Below are 20,136 nucleotides of genomic sequence, written 5' to 3'. Positions count from 1 at the left end.
ACAAAGATTTATCAATCTGATTTAAAATTAACAATGGGTCAATGACCAGTTGTGAAAGCACGTTCCAAACTGCTGGTACGCTTTACATGCAGTACTTTATTTCCAAAAGGTCGTTAAGTCATGGACTTCCCAGCTATTTTCCCTAATAGCCTGAATATTTTGATCAATTCATCCCTTAATCCTCTTAACAACATAATGCCATTCATCATTAAACGAGTCTATCTCTGCCTTTTACTTTCTGGTACAGGGAATTTCTGAATTATTTACAACCATTCTACTGGTGGTGGATGGCATGGGGTGTGGGGAAGGAACAACCTGGACATCATTGCCATATATTATAGCCTCACCCCTTAACATTAATAATAATAATCTTTTATTAGTGTCACAAGTAGGCTTACATTACACTGCAATGAAGTTACTGTGAAAAGCCCCGAGTCACCACATTCCGTCGCCTGTTCGGGTACACTGAGGGAGAATTCGGAAAGTCCAAATCACCTAACAGCAGGTCTTTCGAGACTTGTGGGAAGAAACCGGAGCACCCGGAGGAAACCCACATAGACACGGGGAGAATGTGCAGACTCCGCACAGGCAGTAACCAAGTCGTGAATCAAGCCCGGGTCCCTGGCGCTGTGAAGCGACAGTGTTAACCACTGTATTACCGTGCCGTCCACAAGAATGCTTAGTTAATTTTTGTCTTTTGACATCAGGCAAGTGTGCTTACACATTTGTAAGATTTTCATTAGTGCTTACACTTTGTGCATAATTTATTAAATTCACAGATTTTCTTCAACTTGCCAAGAATTTTGAAGTTAACTTCAGTGTTGTCTGTTTCCCAAAGCTGTCAAAAAGGAATGCCTTAATTAACCAAAGCTTTATGCTTGATGGCATCATTCTATTAAAAAAACATGATTCTATATACTTTCACGAAACTCGAGGTCCTTCTGCATCTAGCTCAAGATTTTTTTAATGAATTTTTCCAGGATGTGGGCCTTTTTGGCGAGGTCAGGATTTGTTGCCTATCCCCAAGTGCTCTTAAAAAGGTTGTGGTGATATATTTCCAAGTCAGAATGGTGAGTGACTTGGAGGAGAACTTTCAGATGGTGATGTTCCATGGTATCTGCTGCCTTTCCCCTTCGAGATGGTCTATGTTGTAGGTTTTGAATGCCTACGGAACATTGGTGAGCTCCTGCAGTATATCTTGCAGATGATACACACTGCTGCTACTGTGCGTCGATGATGGAGGGAGTGAATGCGGAAATGGTGTCAATCAAGTGGCTGCTTTGTCCTTGATGGCGAGAAGCTTCTTGAATGTTGTTAGAGCTCCACTCATCCAGGAAAGTGGGGAGTATTCCATCACACTCCTGACTTGTGCCCTTTTAGGCGGTGGACAGGCCTTGAGGAGTCAGGAGGTGAGTTACTTGCAGTAGGATTCCTCACCTCTGACCTGCTCTTGTAACCACAGTATTAATATGGCTAGTCCAGTTTAGTTTCTGGTCAATGGTAACCCCTAGGATAATGATAGTGGAGGATTCAGTGATGGTCATGCCATTGAATGTCAAGGCATTGCCTGGCACTTGTGTGGCACAAATGTAACTTGCCACTTGTTAGCCCAAGCCTGGATATTGTCTAGCTCTTGCTGCATTTGCTCATGGACTGCTCCAAATGCAGTCCAAAGATGTGCAGGTTAGGTGGATTGACCAAGCTAAAGCTGCCACTTAGAGTCCAGGGATGTGCAGGTTAGGTGGGGTTACAGGTTGCGGGGGTAGGGCAGAGGAGTGGGCCTGGGTAGGGCGCTCTTTCACGTGGTCAGTGCAGACTTGATGGGTTGAGTGGCCTTCTTCTGCACTGTAGAAATTCTATGGTTCTATGGTTCTATGGTTCAGTGTCTGAGCAGTCGCAAATGGTGCTGAACATTGTGAATTCATCAGTGAACATCCCCACATTTGACTTATGTTGGAAGGAAGGTCCTTGTTGAAGCAGCTAAAGATGATTGGGCCTAGGACACTACCCTGAGGAACTCCTACAGTGATGTCCTGGGACTAAGGTGACTGACCTCCAATAACTACAATCATCTTCCTTTGTACTGGGTATGATTCCATCAAGTGGAGAGTTTCCCCCTGATTCCTATTGATTCCAATTTTGCTAAGGCTCCATACGTGATCAAATGCTGCCTTGATGTCAAGGGCAGTCACTCCCATCTCGCATCTGGAGTTCAGCTCTTTTGTCCATATTTGAATCAAGGTTGTAATGAGGTCCGGAGCTGAATGACACTGGCCGAACCCAATCTGAGCGTTATGGAGCAGATTATTGCTAAGTAACTGCCACCTGATAGCACTGTTGATGACCCCTTCCTTCACTTTACATAAGAACATAAGAACTAGGAGCAGGAGTAGGCCATCTGGCCCCTCGAGCCTGCTCCACCATTCAATGAGATAATGGCTGATCTTTTGTGGACTCAGCTCCACTTTCCGGCCCGAACACCATAACCCTTAATCCCTTAACTAATTTTTACTGATGATTAAGGGTAGACTGACAGGCTGGGTTGGATTTTGTCCTGCTTTTTGTATACAGGCCATATCTGGGCAATTTTCCACATTGCCGGATAGATGCTAGGACATTTGACACTGGCACTTCCAACCTCGACATGCGTTGATATTTTTCCCACTTTGGAGATGTTCCTGCTTTGAATCAAACCAGAATGATGAGCAAAGTGCTCATTCCCCTCCTAATTTGAGGGCCCTGTTATTTTGGCTAGTATTACTTAAATCGGCAGCCTTAATTGCCATTCCACATTGGATTTGTGGATTGTGGTAGAATTTCTTTTTTAACGCTTATGGTTTTCATTCCATATATATATTCTTTCTGTTTTACCCTTCTGTATTTAAATTTCTGGAGCTGTATTTTCCCTAACTTTTAAGTAGGAAGTGTCTAGTACATTTAAGTAGAAGTGTTTAGCACCATTCATTATGAAGATATTCAAATGTTCTCAGTGGGGGTTAGACGCAGGAAGGCACTTGTTTCTGCACTTTTACAGCTTACATTTATTTTTATCCCTGGAATCTGTATTTGTAAACAAGAATACAAGTTGGTTCTTCACTGAACATCTACATAATATATCATGCTAAGCATAAAATAATTAACATGTAAACATCTCTGATTCACATGAGTCACAAAAAAGAAATACAATTCTGACAATTGAAGGTATTATGGTGGCCACGAAGGACACAGGCGATCGGCACTAGATCTCCATGTGGGCTTTGTGCAAAAGAATTTCTCTATTGAGTGGGTGGTAGCTTGCCCAATGGGAAATGTGAGCCAGGAGCTTAAAACCCACTGTTCTAACATGGACTGGCATCTCCATGGGTTCCTGGGTTTGGACACATTGTAAGCCGCAGCAGCGGCCCTTTTCATTACAGCAGTAAAAGGGGCTTTCTATTAAAAGACTAGCATTGGCGAAGTTATTACATTGCCGACGAGGAGTAAAAACAAGTTTTCTGAGAAACTTACAGGGTCGAAAAAGAGAGGCTACTTCAGTAAGAAACAAAATGCCTCTCTTCGGTAAACTCGAACCCTATGACGTTAATGGAGAAGACTAGGCCCAATATGCAGAGCACATGCGTTACTTCTTCCAGGCTAATATCACTGTGGGAGATGAGAAGCAGAAAGTGATTCTGCTGACAGCATACAAAGCCCCGACATTTAGCATGATTAAAAAGCCTGACTTACCCAGATGCTCTTGACTCAAACTTTTGGCAAGTTCGTTGACCTGGTGTAAAATCACTTTGACCCAAAGCCCTATCAACCTCCAGCGATACCGCTTGAATGCTGCCAGGAGAACCACGGGGGAATCTATCACTGAATCTTTGATCAGATTGCAGAAACTGGTGGAACATTGTGAAATCGGCCCATCCCTGACCAAGATGTTGCGAGACAGGTGTGCGGAATAAACAATATGACACCTCAAAAAAGGTTACTGGCAGAGCCCAGTCTGGATCAAGGATAAGCCATTGAGATAGCCCTATACCTGAAGAACACAGAAAAGGGGCTCAGGAGCTACAAGGGACACCAGACAGCAATGTCCTCCAATTAGGGGGAAGTGCTTCATGTAAAAGGTGACCATTTCTCAACTGAAGGCATCCGTCCAAATAGTTTATTAGCAAATCAGACCTTAGACTGTACCCCCCAGCAGTCAAGGAAATATTGTGACAGCCCTAAGGATGCCAGGGAACCAGCTCCAGAAAGGCAAAGCTACAGAAATAGGCAATACGCAATACGCATGCGAGTCAGGGAAGAGTCAGGGCCAGCTCAGGTTCATACAGTGCAGGTATACCCACTCGCAGAAGCAGAGACATTGCAACTAAACCGTATCACCATAACTAAGGTCGCCCCAATAATGATAGAACTGCTAGTCAATGATCACCCATTGGAAATGGAGGTGGACACGGAGGCTGCCATCTCTGTCATTGGGGAGCAGACATTTGATCACATCGAAAATGGTATTGAACCCTTGTGTTTCGAAGATACTAGAGACAAACTAACCACCTACACTGGGAACCATTGCAGATTAAGGCTACCATAATGACCCCAAATACCTACAAGGAGCGACCAGCCTGGCTTCCACTCATTGTCGTGCGAGGACAGGGCTCCAGCGGATCAGGCTGAACTGCTAGAGATTTTCAGGCTGTGTGTGGAAGGACTGTACAAAGTCATCAGCAAATACCCTGAAGTCTTCCAAGAGTGCCTTGGAAAAATAAAAGAAGCCAGAGCAAATCGGCCCTGATGCTCCTATTGCCCTAAATATTTTAGAGCAAGACTGGTTCCATAGTCCCTGTTGGAGAAGGTGGTGGCCGAGCTAGGGAACCTGGAAAGTTGAGATATAATAAGATCCGTGCAATGCCCGTCGTCTCTGTCCTCAAGCCAGACAAATTGGCCCACCTTTGCGGGGACTAAAAGTTTATGGCCAATCAATGACCCATATGCCAAGCTATCAGGTGGCCAAAGGTTCACTAAATTAGATATGAGCCACACTTATCTTCAACTCAAACGAAATAAGCCTGCCCACAACATTACGATCAACACGCACAAGGGCCTGTATGAGTATACTCACATGCCCTTTGGGGTCTCATCAGTGTCACCATTTTTCAACGGATCATGGAAAACAAATTCCAAGGGTTACATAAAGTGGCGGTGGACTTGGATGACGTTCTGGTCAAGGGGACTTCAGAACAAGAGCACCTGGCAAACCCAGAAAAGATCTTGTGGCAAGTTTTGAAAGCTGGGATACATCTAAAAAGTAAAAAATTGTGTTTCCTAAGTGATCTATTTGGGCTATCAGTTGAATAAAAAAGGACTAGATCCACTGGAGGGCAAGATGAGGTCAGCACCAATTCCAAGAAACACCACAGAATTGAAATCTTTCCTGGGATTAGTCAATTATTATGGGAAGTTTATTTCAAAGTTGGCCTCCTCGATACACACTATTGTGAAAGTACCAAAAATGGTCTTGGGAGGAACCGCAGGTGGAGGCCTTCAAGAAAGTAAAATGACAGCTGCTGTCATCCAATGTATTGACCCATTTTGAACCCCAAAAAGGGATTCATCCTGCTTCCCCATCTGGGGTTGGGCGGTACTTTCACACTCTAGAAAGACACGACAGAAAGGCCCAACGCCACCACATCCAGAACTCTCTTGTATGCTGAGGGGAGGTACTCTCAAATCGAGAAGGCAGGCTTGGCGGTCAGTTTTTGGTGTAAGAAAATCTCACCAGTATGCCTATGGCAGGCATTTCATAATAGTGAATGACTACACGCCCTTATTGGGAATTTTTAAGGCTATTGCTTCCGCCTAGATACAGCGTTGGGCCTTGTTACTTGCAGCTTATGAATAGCTCTTTTAGACCACTGCCCTGGAATAAAAATATCTAAAGCTGATGCCTTGAGTTGCTTCTCGCTGCCCACAAGCTTGAATCCCTTGCCAGTGTTGGAAGCGGTCACGATGACCCTAAATTATTGAGAGGCATTAGCAGCGTCTGCAAAGCAGGTCAAGACCTGGGCGCAATAGGAACCAACAATGTTAAAATTGAACCATAGAATCCTGAATGGTGAAGTCTGAGGACAATCCTCAGACAATATGAACCTTTATCTGAACAAGGAAGGTGAACTCAGTGTCAAGAATGTAATCATTCTTTGGGAGTCTCTGGTAATTGTCTCCTAACCAGGGTGATGCCCAACTTTAATGGCCATTCTGGGATCGCTAAAAAGAAAATGCTTGTATGGAGCTCCATATGGTGGAGCGATCTTGACTCAGACATCACGGAGTTGGTGAAGCAGTGTGATTCATGCCAGGAGAATCATATCATAAACTCCCTCCTTCGTCATCCCTACACTCATGGGCCAGTGTGCACGTGAACATTGCCAGGCCTTTTATGGTCTCCATGCTTTTGATCCTGGTAGACGCACACTCCAACAAATGGTTGGAGATACACCGCATGAGCTCCACAACCTCCCACGCTATGATCAAGAAATTACAACAGAAGTTTTGCATGCATGGCATACTGGAAGCCCTAGTTTCTGATAATGTTACTACCTTCATCAGAATTCCAAAGCATCATGCTTTGAACAGCACTTTATCACCCATCATCAAATGTGGCAGCAGAATGGGTCGTGCAGGCCTTTAAAATCAGCATGAAAAAGCAACCAGCACAGTTTTTATTCAATTGGAGGACCTCTCCTCATACTACAACAGGAATCGCCCCAGCAGAACTGTTAATGGGCTGGCAGCTTAATAAGAGACTAAGCCTCCTATTCCCAAACTTGGCAGGGAGGATGTAGACCTAGCAAGAGAACCAAAAAAGAAATTATGACTCTGAGAGATCCAAAAGAATACTTAAGACGGGTGATCTGGTCTACATGAGGAACTTCAAAGATCGCTCCTACTGGGTCCCTGGAGTCGTATTTGAGATAACAGGACCAGTGTCCTACAAAGTGAAGGTCCAGGGTAAGGACTTGACGAAACACCTGGACCACCTCAGAAATAGTAAGTCTGTCCCCATAAAAGCCTCACTACTGGCCACAGAAGTGCCCGCCGCTAGTGCAGAGCAACAGCCCGAAAAGAACCCTGTGTCCTTCTCCTCTGACTACGGGTATTCAGGTTGAGAGTTGGAAGCAGGTGTTCTGACTGTGGCAAACACCGAGGAGGCATCCGCATCAGTAACACTTTGATGCTCCCTCCGGAAGCGACGGTCTCCAATTCAGTCCACACCTCCAGATCTAGTTCCACCCTCGACAGACCTCAGACTCATCACAGAGAGGTGGAAGAGACCTCCTCGCTGTGGGAGTAGAACATATAACATAAAGTGCAGAAGGAGGCCTTTCGGCCCATCAAATCTGCACCGACCCACTTAAGCCCTCACTTCCATCCTATCCCTGTAACGCAATAATCCCTCCTAACCTTTTTGGACACTAAGAGCAATTTAGCATGGCCAATTCACCTAACCTGCACATCTTTGGACTGTGGGAGGGAACCGGAGCACCTGGAGGAAACCCACAGACATGGGGAGAACATGCAGACTCCGCACAGAGTGACCCAGCGGGGAATCGTACCTGGGACCCTGGCACTGTGAAGCCACAATGCTAGCCACTTGTGCTACCGTACTGCCCAGCTGAAGGTGAAACTGACCTGAGGGGGGAGGTATGTTATGGTGACCATGAAGTACACGGGAGATCGTCAATAGATCTGCCCGTGGACTTGGTGGAATATGAGTTCCTTTATTAAGTAGGCGGTAGCTTGCCAAAATGGAAATGAATGGCAGAAGCTTAAATCCTGCTGTTCGATCCCGGACTGGCATCTCCGTAGTTTCCCCGGCTGGGACACGTGCTGTCAACCACAGCAGTGACCCTTTTCATTACTGCAAGACTGGTTATTGCAGAAGGGCATTGCAAACAGTTTGCAGGTTTTTGTGTGCAAGCTGTGGCTCAGTTCCAGCACTCCTACCTCAGAGTCAAAATATTGTGGGTTCAAGCCCCACTGCAGAGACATAATATCGGCTCATACTTAAGTGCAGTACTGAGGGAGTGCTGCACTGTTGGATGCAATGTTCCAAGGTGGTCTCTGCCCTCTCGATGAAGGATTCCACAGCAGTATTTTGAAGAAAAGCAAATGGATGTGTCCCTGAACTCCTGATCAAATATTTACCCTCAAATGACATCAATTAAGAGAAAAAGGATTATAATTAATGCTGTTTTACATTGATGTTTGTGGAACCTTGCTGCGCCCAAATTGACCTGCAGCTGCTGGGTTTATTTCTCTCTCCTTTTTTGAACAGGAGTGCAACATTTGCAATTATCTCATCTGCTGACACCATTCCTACATCAAAGGACGATTGAAGATTCCCAGAGGCTCATCAATTTCCATTACTGCAACCTAGGATTTTCTATCCCATTCAGACTCGGTGAGATTCCTACTTTGAGAGCTGCCATAAATACTTTCTCTTTGTCTATTCCTATTTGCCTTTAAATCTGCTTTTACCTCCTACCGTTATCTAATGGCTAATAATATAAATCCAACAATGTCAAAACCTCCGTAATTCTTTAAAAAAAATAATTTTAGAGTACTCAATTATTTTTTCCCAATTGAGGGGTAATTTAGCGTGGCCAATCCACCTAACCTGCACATCTTTGGGTTGTGGAGCCCATGCAGACACGGAAGAATGTGCAAACTCCACATGGACAGTGACCTGGGGCCGGGATCGAACCCAGGTCCTCAGCTCCGTAGGTAGCAATACTAACCACTGCGCCACTGTACCGCCCCAGCCTCCTTAATTCTAAGCAAATTGATCTCAGAAAGAATGCAAGACAGCCAAAGTTTTCTCCAATGTTCTCTCAATGCCACTCTGATTATCTGGCAGTAATTGTAGCTCTCTTGTTGGGATATCTCTGCCACCTTATCCTCTCTCCTGAGATAATGCTGTACTCTTTATCCAGCAGCTCCACCTCAATGAAAGCAAATCAATTTGACTAATTAGTCGATCCTTTGTTTTCCACGTATGTGTCTCTGGAATGCAGTAGAGTTTTTATTTACTGGACTGCAAAGCAATTTTTGAAAAAAATCTTCCATAGTCGCCCCATCACTGCTGAGATTCCCTTTAGTGTGTGGGCAGCACTTACAAGATGAGATGCATGTTCATTATGTTGCTTTGTTTCTGTAGTAATGGTGCTTTTTTGGATTGTTCTTGTGTTGGTGGTTGTATTGTCTGCTTGAGATTTGACATTTTTGTTTGTGACGATGTCTGCAGACAGAAAGAAAGCATGACTCATCTGCTCAATAAATCTTAATGTATGCTTCTTTTTGTTTACTTTTACATTGGGGAATTCTGAATTAACATCACTTCCAGGATAGCTCAATTAATCTCAAGTATAGAATCTACATTTGATGCATGTCCTGTAAAATATTGTCAAAATGTTCCCTTCCAGCTGCTCGAAATTAGATTGTTAAACATGTGAGAGAGTCTTCATATGCTGCATGGAAAACAAAAATGTATAAAACATATAGAGTGGCACGGTGGCACAGTGGTGAGCACTGCTGCCTCACAGCACCAGGGTCCCGGGTTCAATTCCAACCTTGGGTGACTTTGTGGAGTTTGCACTTTCTCTCTGTGTCTGCGTGGGTTTCCTCCGGGTGCTCTGGTTTCCTCCCACAGTCCAAAGATGTACAGATTAGGTGGATTGGCCATGTTAAATTGCCCCTTAGTGTCCAAAACGTTAGATGGCGTTATGGGGATGAGGTGGAGCGGGGGCGTGGGCCTACGTAGGGTGCTCCTTTGCAAGGTCGGTACAGACTCGATGGGCTGAATGGCCTCCTTCTGCACTGTAGGGATTCTATATTTAATAAAACGAAATTCTACAGAAGCTGGAAATGAAAAAAAAGACAAAGTGCTGGAAACATTAGGCAGGTCAGGTAGGGATTCTATGGATTCTATGAATAATTGAACTTTCCTCCAGCCATTGGGAAGCTAATATTGAGATCATGTGGGTCCTGAGTCTTGCCTGTGGTCAAGTGTCTGCCGGCACAGCGTGACATGAGGCAGGCTCCTAATGAGCTGTCTCTGCTTTCGCCAGGGGATCCTTGGGCAGGAGGCCCAATGAGAGAGCCTTGCAGCAGTGGCTGGCTGGCAGCCGCATCAGGAGATTAGACGCCGCTGAAGCAGAAAGACAAATACCAATGGTATCTAAAAATGGTGAAGGTCTGCTAAAAATGTAGATGGAAGGAAGGCCCACAGTTGTGAGGGCTGCATCGTTCATTCACAAAGGCAGTGAGAGGAGGCATGATAACCCCTGTCCAGAGGAGTGGTTCATCCCAAGGTGACCAACACCCCAGTATTCCCAGGATGGCCCTGCGTATGAAGCATTCATCCTGTGTCCCAGGTTGTTTGCATTTGGGATATTGTTTGTCCCGTATTCTCAAATCATCAAATGTCGCACTTGAGCCATGCGCCTCTCCCTCTCCTAATGCCTCACTCCCATGCTACCACCAACCTGCCCCCTACTCGAGTGCCAAAATGTCCCTTCACTTATAGATTGGTCACCCTGACTCATCTGGATGCAGGATCATCTGAATTTCCCTTCAATCATCCCCTAAATTAGCCGCCCTCCTTCATGATCAATTTCAGCCCATGTTCAAGTCAATGGCCTTTTATCTGGACTGCAATATGTTAAAGATATAATAGTTTGTAAACAAGTACAGAGCCAGGGAAAACAATTTGAGGTGTTGGGGATTAGGGCGCAGTGAAAGGTACTCTCTTGGCCCCGGCTTGTGCCCAAAACCAATTGCAGCACCATGACCAAAAGCAAGTTCAAGACCAGCGATCGCTACCAGATGGATGAGCCCAGCAGAAACGGAGCCACTTCTTCAAACCAGCCATGTAATCAGGATAAAGGCCTTAACCACTTGCACAGAGCCGGTTGCCCTGAATTTGAGTATAGGTTATTGTAGTTGTTAGGTGTAGTTTAACTTGTAGTGTTTTATGTTGCATGTCAAAGTAATTCTTGTGTAAATAAACTATCATTGAACTTGAACTAACTAACTGGTTGTTGGGCCTTTGATCGATATCCGGCTAAACCTTGTGGCGGTATCATTTGATACCTGGCGACTCTGAAAAGCAATATCATCATTAATAATTATCAGTATCCAGTTAAACAGAGCAACATTATTGACGTCTCCGAGCTGAATTGGCAACATTATTGGCGACTCTGGTGGGATTCGACCTAGAAGTGATTTTGTCGCTCCGAGAGAACCCACAAACATTGAATTAGAAATCCAACTGGGAAAAGTGAAAGAAACCACAAGTGTAAGGCCCGTATCGATCAAATCTCCAAGATTCGGATTAAGTTAAGTGTGTATTAACTTGCATGCGTACTAACAGGGATATAAGGTAAACTTGTTAGATTTTGTTGCGTAAAACTATCGGGAGTATTGTGAACCGGAAAATAGCTTAGGCCATACCCACTGTTCGAATCGCCGCCTTATTCCCCCCTCCCAAATTTATGGTAGAGAAACAGAGATTACGGTAGGAAAAGAGATACTAGTAGAAATGGCAGCAAAGGCAATGGAACGCCTGATGAATCCACAGGAACCCGAGGTCGCAGCAACCAGTACAGCAGAGCAGTGCCCCATATGGGAGGAGGAATTGAGAAAGTACTTGAAGGGGAAAGGATGGCCCCTTTGGTCCGAGTTTTGTTCAAATGAAGAATCAGGTCCAGGTAGTCTAGGACAAACCTGGTGGGACAACCTAACCGAGATACATAAAAAGAATGTAGGAAAAGTTCGTAAGCCGATGGCAATCGTGTCCTGTCTGGCACAATTGCAAGGCACAGAGGGGGTCATGAGGACGCTCCGCAGACAGCTTGTAGAGAAAGAGGAGAAGATTGAGGGAAATGTTAGTGAATGTAAGAAAGTTAATGAGCAACTCCGAGAGCAGCTAAAAACAAGGAGATGGCTGAAGTCAAACGGGCACACCAATCTTGTATAGTTCACCTAAGCAGCTTTCAGACACAATACAATAAGGCCTACCAAGATACACAACGCACAGTTTTGGTAAGAGAAGAGATGGAACAACAGGTAGAACAATGCGCAGATTTGAAGGCAGCTTTACGAGCACTCCATAGTTCCACAACGGAACAAAGACAGAGTTCAGTAGATCACGCCAAATGAAGACGACAAATAGAGAAGTTGCAGTCAACGGATTCAGAGACACCTTTGGGCCGGATTTAGACCAGGAAAATGGCTCCGATTGGCAGGAACTTATAGATATGTAGAAGGCACTGAGAATCAGAATAGAGCCCCCCCGGCCCCGAAAAGGAAAGCACCCACACCACCGACTGCACAGGCAGCACACAACCCCATGAATCCAGTCACCACGCAGCACAAGTCACTGATTGACGACGAACCCGATTTTGTGTACACCACCCCCTTATCCATCACACAATTGAGAGATGCATGTGACAAAATAAAACCATTCCAACCCACAGCAGACCAGCATCATTTCTTTGAGCGAGTAAGACAACAGACAGTTATGTACGGTCTGGACGAACCGAAAGAAGTGAAGCTTATAGTAATGAGCCTTGACCCATCCATTAGCTCAGCATTATCAGACCCACAGAATGTAGGAGGAGGGAGCCTCCAGGAGATGAAGGCAGCTATCTTAGAAGTAATTGGTTACAACAGAGAAAACCCGTAGAAGGTCTAAACCGTTGTAGACAAAAGAAGGGAGAGCATCCGACTGCATACGCAGGACGCCTTTGGATACACTTTAAAGCGGTCTTTGGGGATTTAGTCCGCTCACACTTAGATAACGACAACACAACCAAATGGGCCCGCACTTTAGTCTGCCACGCCACAGAAGCAGGTCAAAAGCCCTGTGTGAATTATGAACCCACAGACGCCACACAGAATGAAGTGTGGGTTTTAAAGAGATTCTCCAGAGCTTTGGAGCAATCCCTACCTAGAAAGGCAGATCAGGAGACGGCAGAAGTAATTATGAACCCAGTCAGGATACATCAGCACCCCGCATGGGTAAATGAGGGTAGAAATGAAGGACAGCACCCCAGAGCACAGGCACCACAAGGATGCTATAATTGTGGACAGCAGGGCCATTATGCCCACAAATGCAATGCCCCCCCGAACCAGCAACAGAACCAGTAATCGAACGCCCCACCTAGGAACAATGTTAGGCCCATACATAGCATTAGCACCCGATCAGGTCATGCCGTGACCAATAGCACAGATTGACGGTGTGGGACTCCCCAACCTGTGTCTGCGACACACTCTGGGACAAATCAGGCAGACCAGTAGTCACAGGCACAGTCCGGGGACATCCAGTAGAGTTCCTTTGCGACACGGGAGGGTCCCGCACCACTTTAAACTCCTCCACAATGTTTCAGCACAACAAATGGCCCACAGACACCATCACTCTTAGTGGATTTACAGGACATGTACAACAGGGATACATTACGGCCCCTGTAGATATTCAACTCAGAAACATTAATACCAGGCACCCCGTTGTTTTAGTGGATTTTCCCCAAACAGCAGAGCACAATTTAGGAATCGACTTCACGAGTTCACACAACCTTTCCTTTGACCCCGTGAATAAGTATGTTTGTAAAATGGCCAGAACAGCAAGAGCCACACTCACAGTAGGAGACTACAGAATATGCTCAGTGGGAGATAAGACGATTAGAGAGGTCCTAAGAAATCATAAAGCATCCTTCGCCCAGTACAAGCACAATTGTGGAAAAATTTCAGGAACAGTCACCATAACAGGTCCCGATCCCAAGCCCCAGAAGCAATATGGTTTCCCACAGCAAGCTGAGGGAGAAATTGCAAAAGTAATTCAAAGTTTGCTAGACCAAGGTGTAATTCAGCCCGTAGCCTCAACAAACAATGCCCCAATTTGGCCCATAAGAAAACCAGGCGGTTCATGGAGACTAACCATAGATTACAGAGAACTCAATGAAGTAACCCCATTAGCAGCCCCCGCCGTTGCCACAAGTCCCAAAACAATGCTAAAGCAGGGAGCACATGCTAAGTATTTTACGGTACTGGACATTAGCAATGGCTTTTGGTCCATTCCTTCAGATAAGAATTGCCAATACAAATTTGTCTTCATGTTCCAAGGACAGCAATATACATGGACATACCTTCCGCAAGGTTTCCACATCTCCCCCTCCATTTTTCACCGACAATTGACAAACGGACTATCCAAATTTTCCTGATCCAAATGCCTCATTCAGTATGTCGACGACTTGCTCCTACAAACTGATACAAAGGAAGAGCACGTTAAGCTTCTTTCCGAATTATTAGGTCTCCTATAATCAATTGGATGTAAAGTTAACCTGAAAAAAGCCCAGATCCTAAAAGAAAAGGTCTTTTACTTAGGCACCATTTTCACACACGGAAAAAGAGAGATAGAACAGAAATGGATTGAATCGATAGTTAAATTGCCCTTGCCCCACAATGTCACTGCACTCCAGTCATTTTTAGGATTAATTGGGTATTGTAGGAACCATATAGATGGTTTTGCCACAAAGGCAGCCCCACTTTCCGAGCGCCTTAAAAAGAACGCCCCATGGGAATGGCTTCCACAGCACACGGACGCCACTGATGCATTAAAACGCACCCTCGGCACAGACCCCCACTTTGCAGGTACCAGACCCACACTCTCCATACGCCATAGAAGTAGCGACCACCGACTTAACCCTCTCTGCAGTACTACTACAGGAAAGATATGACCATTTAGGACCCGTAGCCTATGCCTCATGAGTTTTGGATCCTGTGGAGCAAGGATTTACAGCCTGCGAACGGCATTTGCTCACAGTTTTTTGGGCAGTTCAATACTTTGCATATACCACAGGCCTCAACCCCGTAATGATTTTAAACGAGCACACCCCAACGCAGCTACTGTTAGATGGTAGGTTAAAGGATGGTTCAGTTAGCCAGATCAGAGTAGCTCACTGGACCCTGCTCCTGCAAGGAAGAGACATCACAGTTAAACGGACAAAGACCCACACATTTTTAGCAGACAATTTACAGTTTGAAGGAACCCCACATGAGTGCCATATCATTGCAGCCAAACACCACAAAGAATCACGGGAAATATGGCCAATGCAGGATCCAGACAAACTCAGAGCTTAAGTGTATATTTGCCACTAGATAACCAGACATTATCGAAACCCCCAGCCGATTTGCATTCTAATGGCCCATTTCCCCAGAACAAAAGACTTGTACTCAGGTATCAGATACAGATCCAGACTCATCGGCGCCACTCCCTTCACCCAGTGTCATAATATACACCAGTATATCATGGTGTAGACACACACACTGATGGACACACAGCAAGACCAATCAACACACACAACACCACAGCCAATCACCAGTTAGAGCACACTCACTATATAGACAGAGGACATCAGAGTTCCTGCTCTTTCGGAATGCAGCCTCTCAGAAGGACAGAGCTTGCAGTTTACAGCACAGATCTTCACCATGTGCTGAGTGCATAGACTGGTTAGGATAGGTATAGGTCTTTAGTTTAATCTAACATCGTGTTAACCCATAGTGAAAGTATGTTCAACAGTTTCTAACTTAATAAAATAGTGTTGCTCTATTTTAAGTGTTGGTAGCCTGTATGTGTTCCACGGATCCAAAGCACCAAACACATCATGGTACCAGTAGTTGAGGGATGTTAGAACTTCTTAGACCTACCTGCAAGTGATCTGCCTTTCACCAGCATACAGCCATCCTGCAAAAATGGACAGCATTCGCCCGCCGCCGCCGCCGCTCCGCATCACTGGTAACCTGGGGGCCAACTGGAAGATATTCAAACAACGCTTCCAGCTCTACCTTGAAGCCACAGACCGGGAAGCTGCCTCAGACACCAGGAAGATCGCTCTCTTCCTATCCACGGCCGGGGACCATGCCATCCACATTTTCAATTCTCTCACCTTTGCTGATGGTGAAGATAAATCAAAATTCAAGACAGTTCTCCTTAAGTTTGACAGTCACTGCGACATCGAGGTGAATGAAAGTCTCGAGTGCTTTGTATTCCAACAGCGTTTGCAGGGTAAGGATGAACCTTTCCAGTCCTTTCTCACCCATCTCCGCATCCTTGCGCAGTCCTGTAATTATGGGTCTACCTCCAACTCCATGATACGTAACCAGATCATTTTCTGTGTTCAGTCGGACCCCCTACGCCAGCAGCTCCTCAAGATAAAGCAGCTCACCCTAGTAATTGCCATTGAGATCTGCGTGCTACATGAACACGCCACTAGTCGGTATTCCCACATCCAAGCGGCTGAAACGGCAAGGTCCCCACGAGGCAGAACGGGTCTAAGCAATTGAGCAACTCCAGGGCCTCAGCCTGGATGAGGGCGGCCATTTTGTGCGCTTTTCACGGACTCCCGTGCTTGTGCGCACCGAACGAGGGGACGGCGATGTTGACGAACGTACTGCGCAGGCGCGCACCACATACAACCGCACCATGCATGCGCGGTGGCGCAGCGAACATACTGACACTATAACGTGCGCAACTGTGGCTCCGCCCATTTAAAACGGCAGTGTCCTGCCAAATCCCGACGATGCCTGAGATGTGGCAAACTTGGCCACTATGCTGCTTTATACAGATCAGCTCAGCCTGCCAACTCTCGTCGCTCCAGCCAGCCTCGCACAAATGTCCGGGCCATTCAACCCACGGTCACCGAGCCCAATTCGGACCTGCTACCCGATATTGACACCGAGGACCCGAAGGCGCCTTTTCGAGTCGGTATCATTACAAAAAACAGGGTGTCCCCGAAGCAAAAAATCCAGCCTCTACCGGTATACAGCATTGATCCGGATGATGAGTGGTGTGCCACCCTTACGGTCAACTGGTCCCAAATATGATTCCGCCTGGACACTGGTGCCTCCGCCAATCTCATTGCGTGGTCTGACCTCCAAAGCCTTTGTGTCAAACCAGCCATCCTGCCATCAGCCTGCCAGCCATTAGATTATAAGGGCAATGCCATTGCTACCAGTGGCTCATGCCAACTTGAAGTGACACACAGGTCACGCAAAGCCATCCTTCCCTTTGAAATCGTGGGCTCCTCGAAAGCCTCCCTGCTTGGCGCGCAGGCATGCAAGTTGTTGAACCTAGTTCAGGGAATTCACTCTCTCTCTCCTGCTGACACATCTGCCTTTCAGTACACTGACTTCAGGGTGCAGCTCGACGCCATTATCAACCAGTACCACGACGTGTTCGAGGGCATGGGCACGCTCCCGTACACCTACAAGATTTTATTAAAACCGAATGCCACGCCTGTGGTGCACGCACCTCGCAGGGTCCCAGCACCCCTTAAGGACCACCTCAAGCAGCAGCTGCAGGACCTCCAGGACCAAGGAGTGATTTCCAAAGTCACGGAACCGACCGACTGGGTCAGTTCCATGGTATGTGTAAAAAAGCCTTCCGGCGAATTGAGACTTTGCATTGATCTCAAGGATCTCAATCGCAATATTATGAGAGAGCACTATCCAATTCCCAAGTGCGAAGAGCTCACATGTGTGATGGCTCGCGCCAAGCTCTTTACCAAACTCAATGCCTCAAAAGGATTCGGACAAATCCAGCTCGATGAATCCAGCAGGAAACTCTGCACATTTAACATCCCCTTTGGAAGATATTGTTACAACAGGATGCCGTTTGGCATCATCTCTGCATCAGAAGTGTTCCATAGGATTATGGAACAAATAATGGAACGTAATGAAGGTGTTCGCGTCTATGTCGATGACATAATCATCTGGTCCACCACCCCGCAGGAGCATGTTAGTCACCTCCAGCGCGTATTCAGACGTATACATGAGCATGGCCTCCACCTCAACAGGGCCAAATGCTCTTTTGGTCAGACAGAAATTAAGTTCCTCGGGGACCACATCTCCCAATTGGGCCTGCAGCCGGACGCAGACAAGGTAGCTGCCATCACAGCTATGAAAACACCAGAGGACAAGAAGGCGGTCCTCCGATTTCTGGGCATGGTCATTTTTTTAGGGAAATTCATCCCTAACCTCGCTTCTCATACCACGGCTCTCAGGAACCTGGTCAGGAAGAAGACAGACTTCCAATGGCTCACCGCCCACGAACGCGAATGGAGGGAACTCAAGGCAAAACTGACCATGGCCCCAGTCTTAGCCTTCTTTGATCCAGCAAAGGAGACCAAAATTTGGACCGATGCCAGTCAATCCGGCATTGGGGCAGTACTCTTTCAACGTGATGAGGCCTCATCATGGGCCCCCGTTGCATATGCGTCGCGTGCGATGATCCCCACGGGGCAGCACTACGCGCAGATAGAAAAGGAGTGCCTGGGCCTTCTGACCAGTGTTGTTAAATTTCACGATTATGTCTACGGACTTCCTCAATTCACCGTCAAGACCGACCATAATACGAAAAGACGTGAACGACATGACGCCTCGCCTCCAGCGTATTCTTCTCAAGCTCCGGCGATACGACTTCCAGCTGGTATAGACCCGAGGCAAGGACCTCATCATTGCTGATGCTCTCTCCAGGGCAGTCAACACTCCATGTGACCCAGCGGGATTTGTCTGCCAGGTTGACGTCCATGTGGCATTCGCGGACTCCCATCTACCTGCCTCGGATGAACGCCTCGTCCAAATTCGCCGCGATACGGCGGCTGACCCCCTGCTACAGCGTGTCATGCGCCACCTGACGGACGGGTGGCTCAAGGGCCAATGCCCTCAATTCTATGTTGCCAGAGATGATCTGGCGGTAGTAGACGGGGTTCTTCTAAAACTGGACCGCATTGTCATCCCACATAGCATGCGCCAGCTTGTCCTGGAACAACTACACGAGGGCCAACTTAGCGTGGAAAAGTGCCGCCGACGTACCCGAGAGGCAGTATACTGGCCCGGCATTAATGAGGACATAGCCAACACAGTGCTCAACTGCCCCACTTGTCAGCGCTTCCAGCTGGCCCAACCATGTGAGACCCTGCAGCCCCATGAGTTGGTCACGTCACCATGGACCAAGGTGGGCATCAACTTGTTCCACACGCTGGGTAGAGATTATGTCCTGATCGTGGACTACTTTTTGAATTACCCGGAGGTGATACGATTGCACGACCTCACCTCGTCAGCAGTCATTCGTGCATGTAAAGAAATCTTTGCTCGACACGGCATCCCGCTAGCGGTTATGTCGGACAATGGCCCCTGCTTCGCCAGCCAAGATTGGTCCAACTTTGCCAGGTGGTACAATTTTGCCCATGTGACGTCCAGTCCCCTGTACGCCCAATTGAACGGCAAAGCAGAGAAGAGAGTACATATCGTCAAACGGCTCCTATGCAAGGCGGCCAATGCTGGGTCTGATTTCTACCTTGCCTTGCTGGCCTATCGCTCCGCCCCACTGTCCACTGGCCTGTCACCAGCCCAGTTACTCATGACTCCAACCCTGAGGACGACGGTGCCGTCCATCCATGTCCCAGACCTCGACCATGTTCCGGCCATTCGCCGGATGTAGCTGTCTCGTGCACAGCACAAGGCGGCTCATGACTCCCGCGCAGCTGATCTCCCTGCTCTGGCTCAAGGTGACAATGTCCGCTTCCATCTTCCGGATGGTGGCTGGTCTGCAACCGCTGTTGTCCTTTGGCAGGTGGCCCCCCCGCTCGTTCCTGGTTCGTTTACCGGACGCGCCCTTCATCTTGTTCTACGCTCGCCATGCGATCCTCCAGTGTTGCCTCACCCTCCTGCTGACCCTGCCACGGACTATGCAGAGCTCCTTGTCACTCTGCCTCCCCCTGACTTTGGCGCAGTCCTGCCTGCTCCTGAACCGGCGGCTCTCGACCCACCTTTGAGGCGATCAACCAGAATTCATTGCCCACCTCAGAGACTAAATTTATGAACTTTTCGAATTGTTTTGTTGCTTTGTTTGATCGTTTCCCTGGTTTATATATAGTGTTGATCTCGTTACTCTTGTTGCATACTGCTTCTCTGCACCAGGCACCTTCCCATGTAAATAGCTTAGTTCTCATGTACATAGTCCTGTAAACATGTCTTCGCACCTCACACATAGTTAGGAACATTATCACCACACATTATGTATTGCCACAA

The 20,136-nt window shown here is 46.9% G+C and overlaps 1 long non-coding RNA gene across 2 annotated transcripts in view; it reads right to left on the bottom strand.

The window, feature by feature from the left end:
• LOC140393114 (uncharacterized) overlaps nucleotides 1–20,136 on the bottom strand; it is a 64,538-nt gene that overhangs the window by 7,418 nt on the left and 36,984 nt on the right. For both annotated transcript variants that reach the window (XR_011935496.1, XR_011935495.1), the window contains one exon: nucleotides 14,193–14,310. This is a non-coding gene — a long non-coding RNA (uncharacterized lncRNA). The remainder of the gene's footprint in view (nucleotides 1–14,192; nucleotides 14,311–20,136) is intronic.

Source organism: Scyliorhinus torazame, chromosome 16 (genome assembly GCF_047496885.1).
Source record: "Scyliorhinus torazame isolate Kashiwa2021f chromosome 16, sScyTor2.1, whole genome shotgun sequence".
In the NCBI taxonomy this organism is placed as follows: domain Eukaryota; kingdom Metazoa; phylum Chordata; class Chondrichthyes; order Carcharhiniformes; family Scyliorhinidae; genus Scyliorhinus; species Scyliorhinus torazame.
Note: the sequence above shows the minus strand (reverse complement) of the source record. Positions and strands in the feature narration are given on the sequence as shown.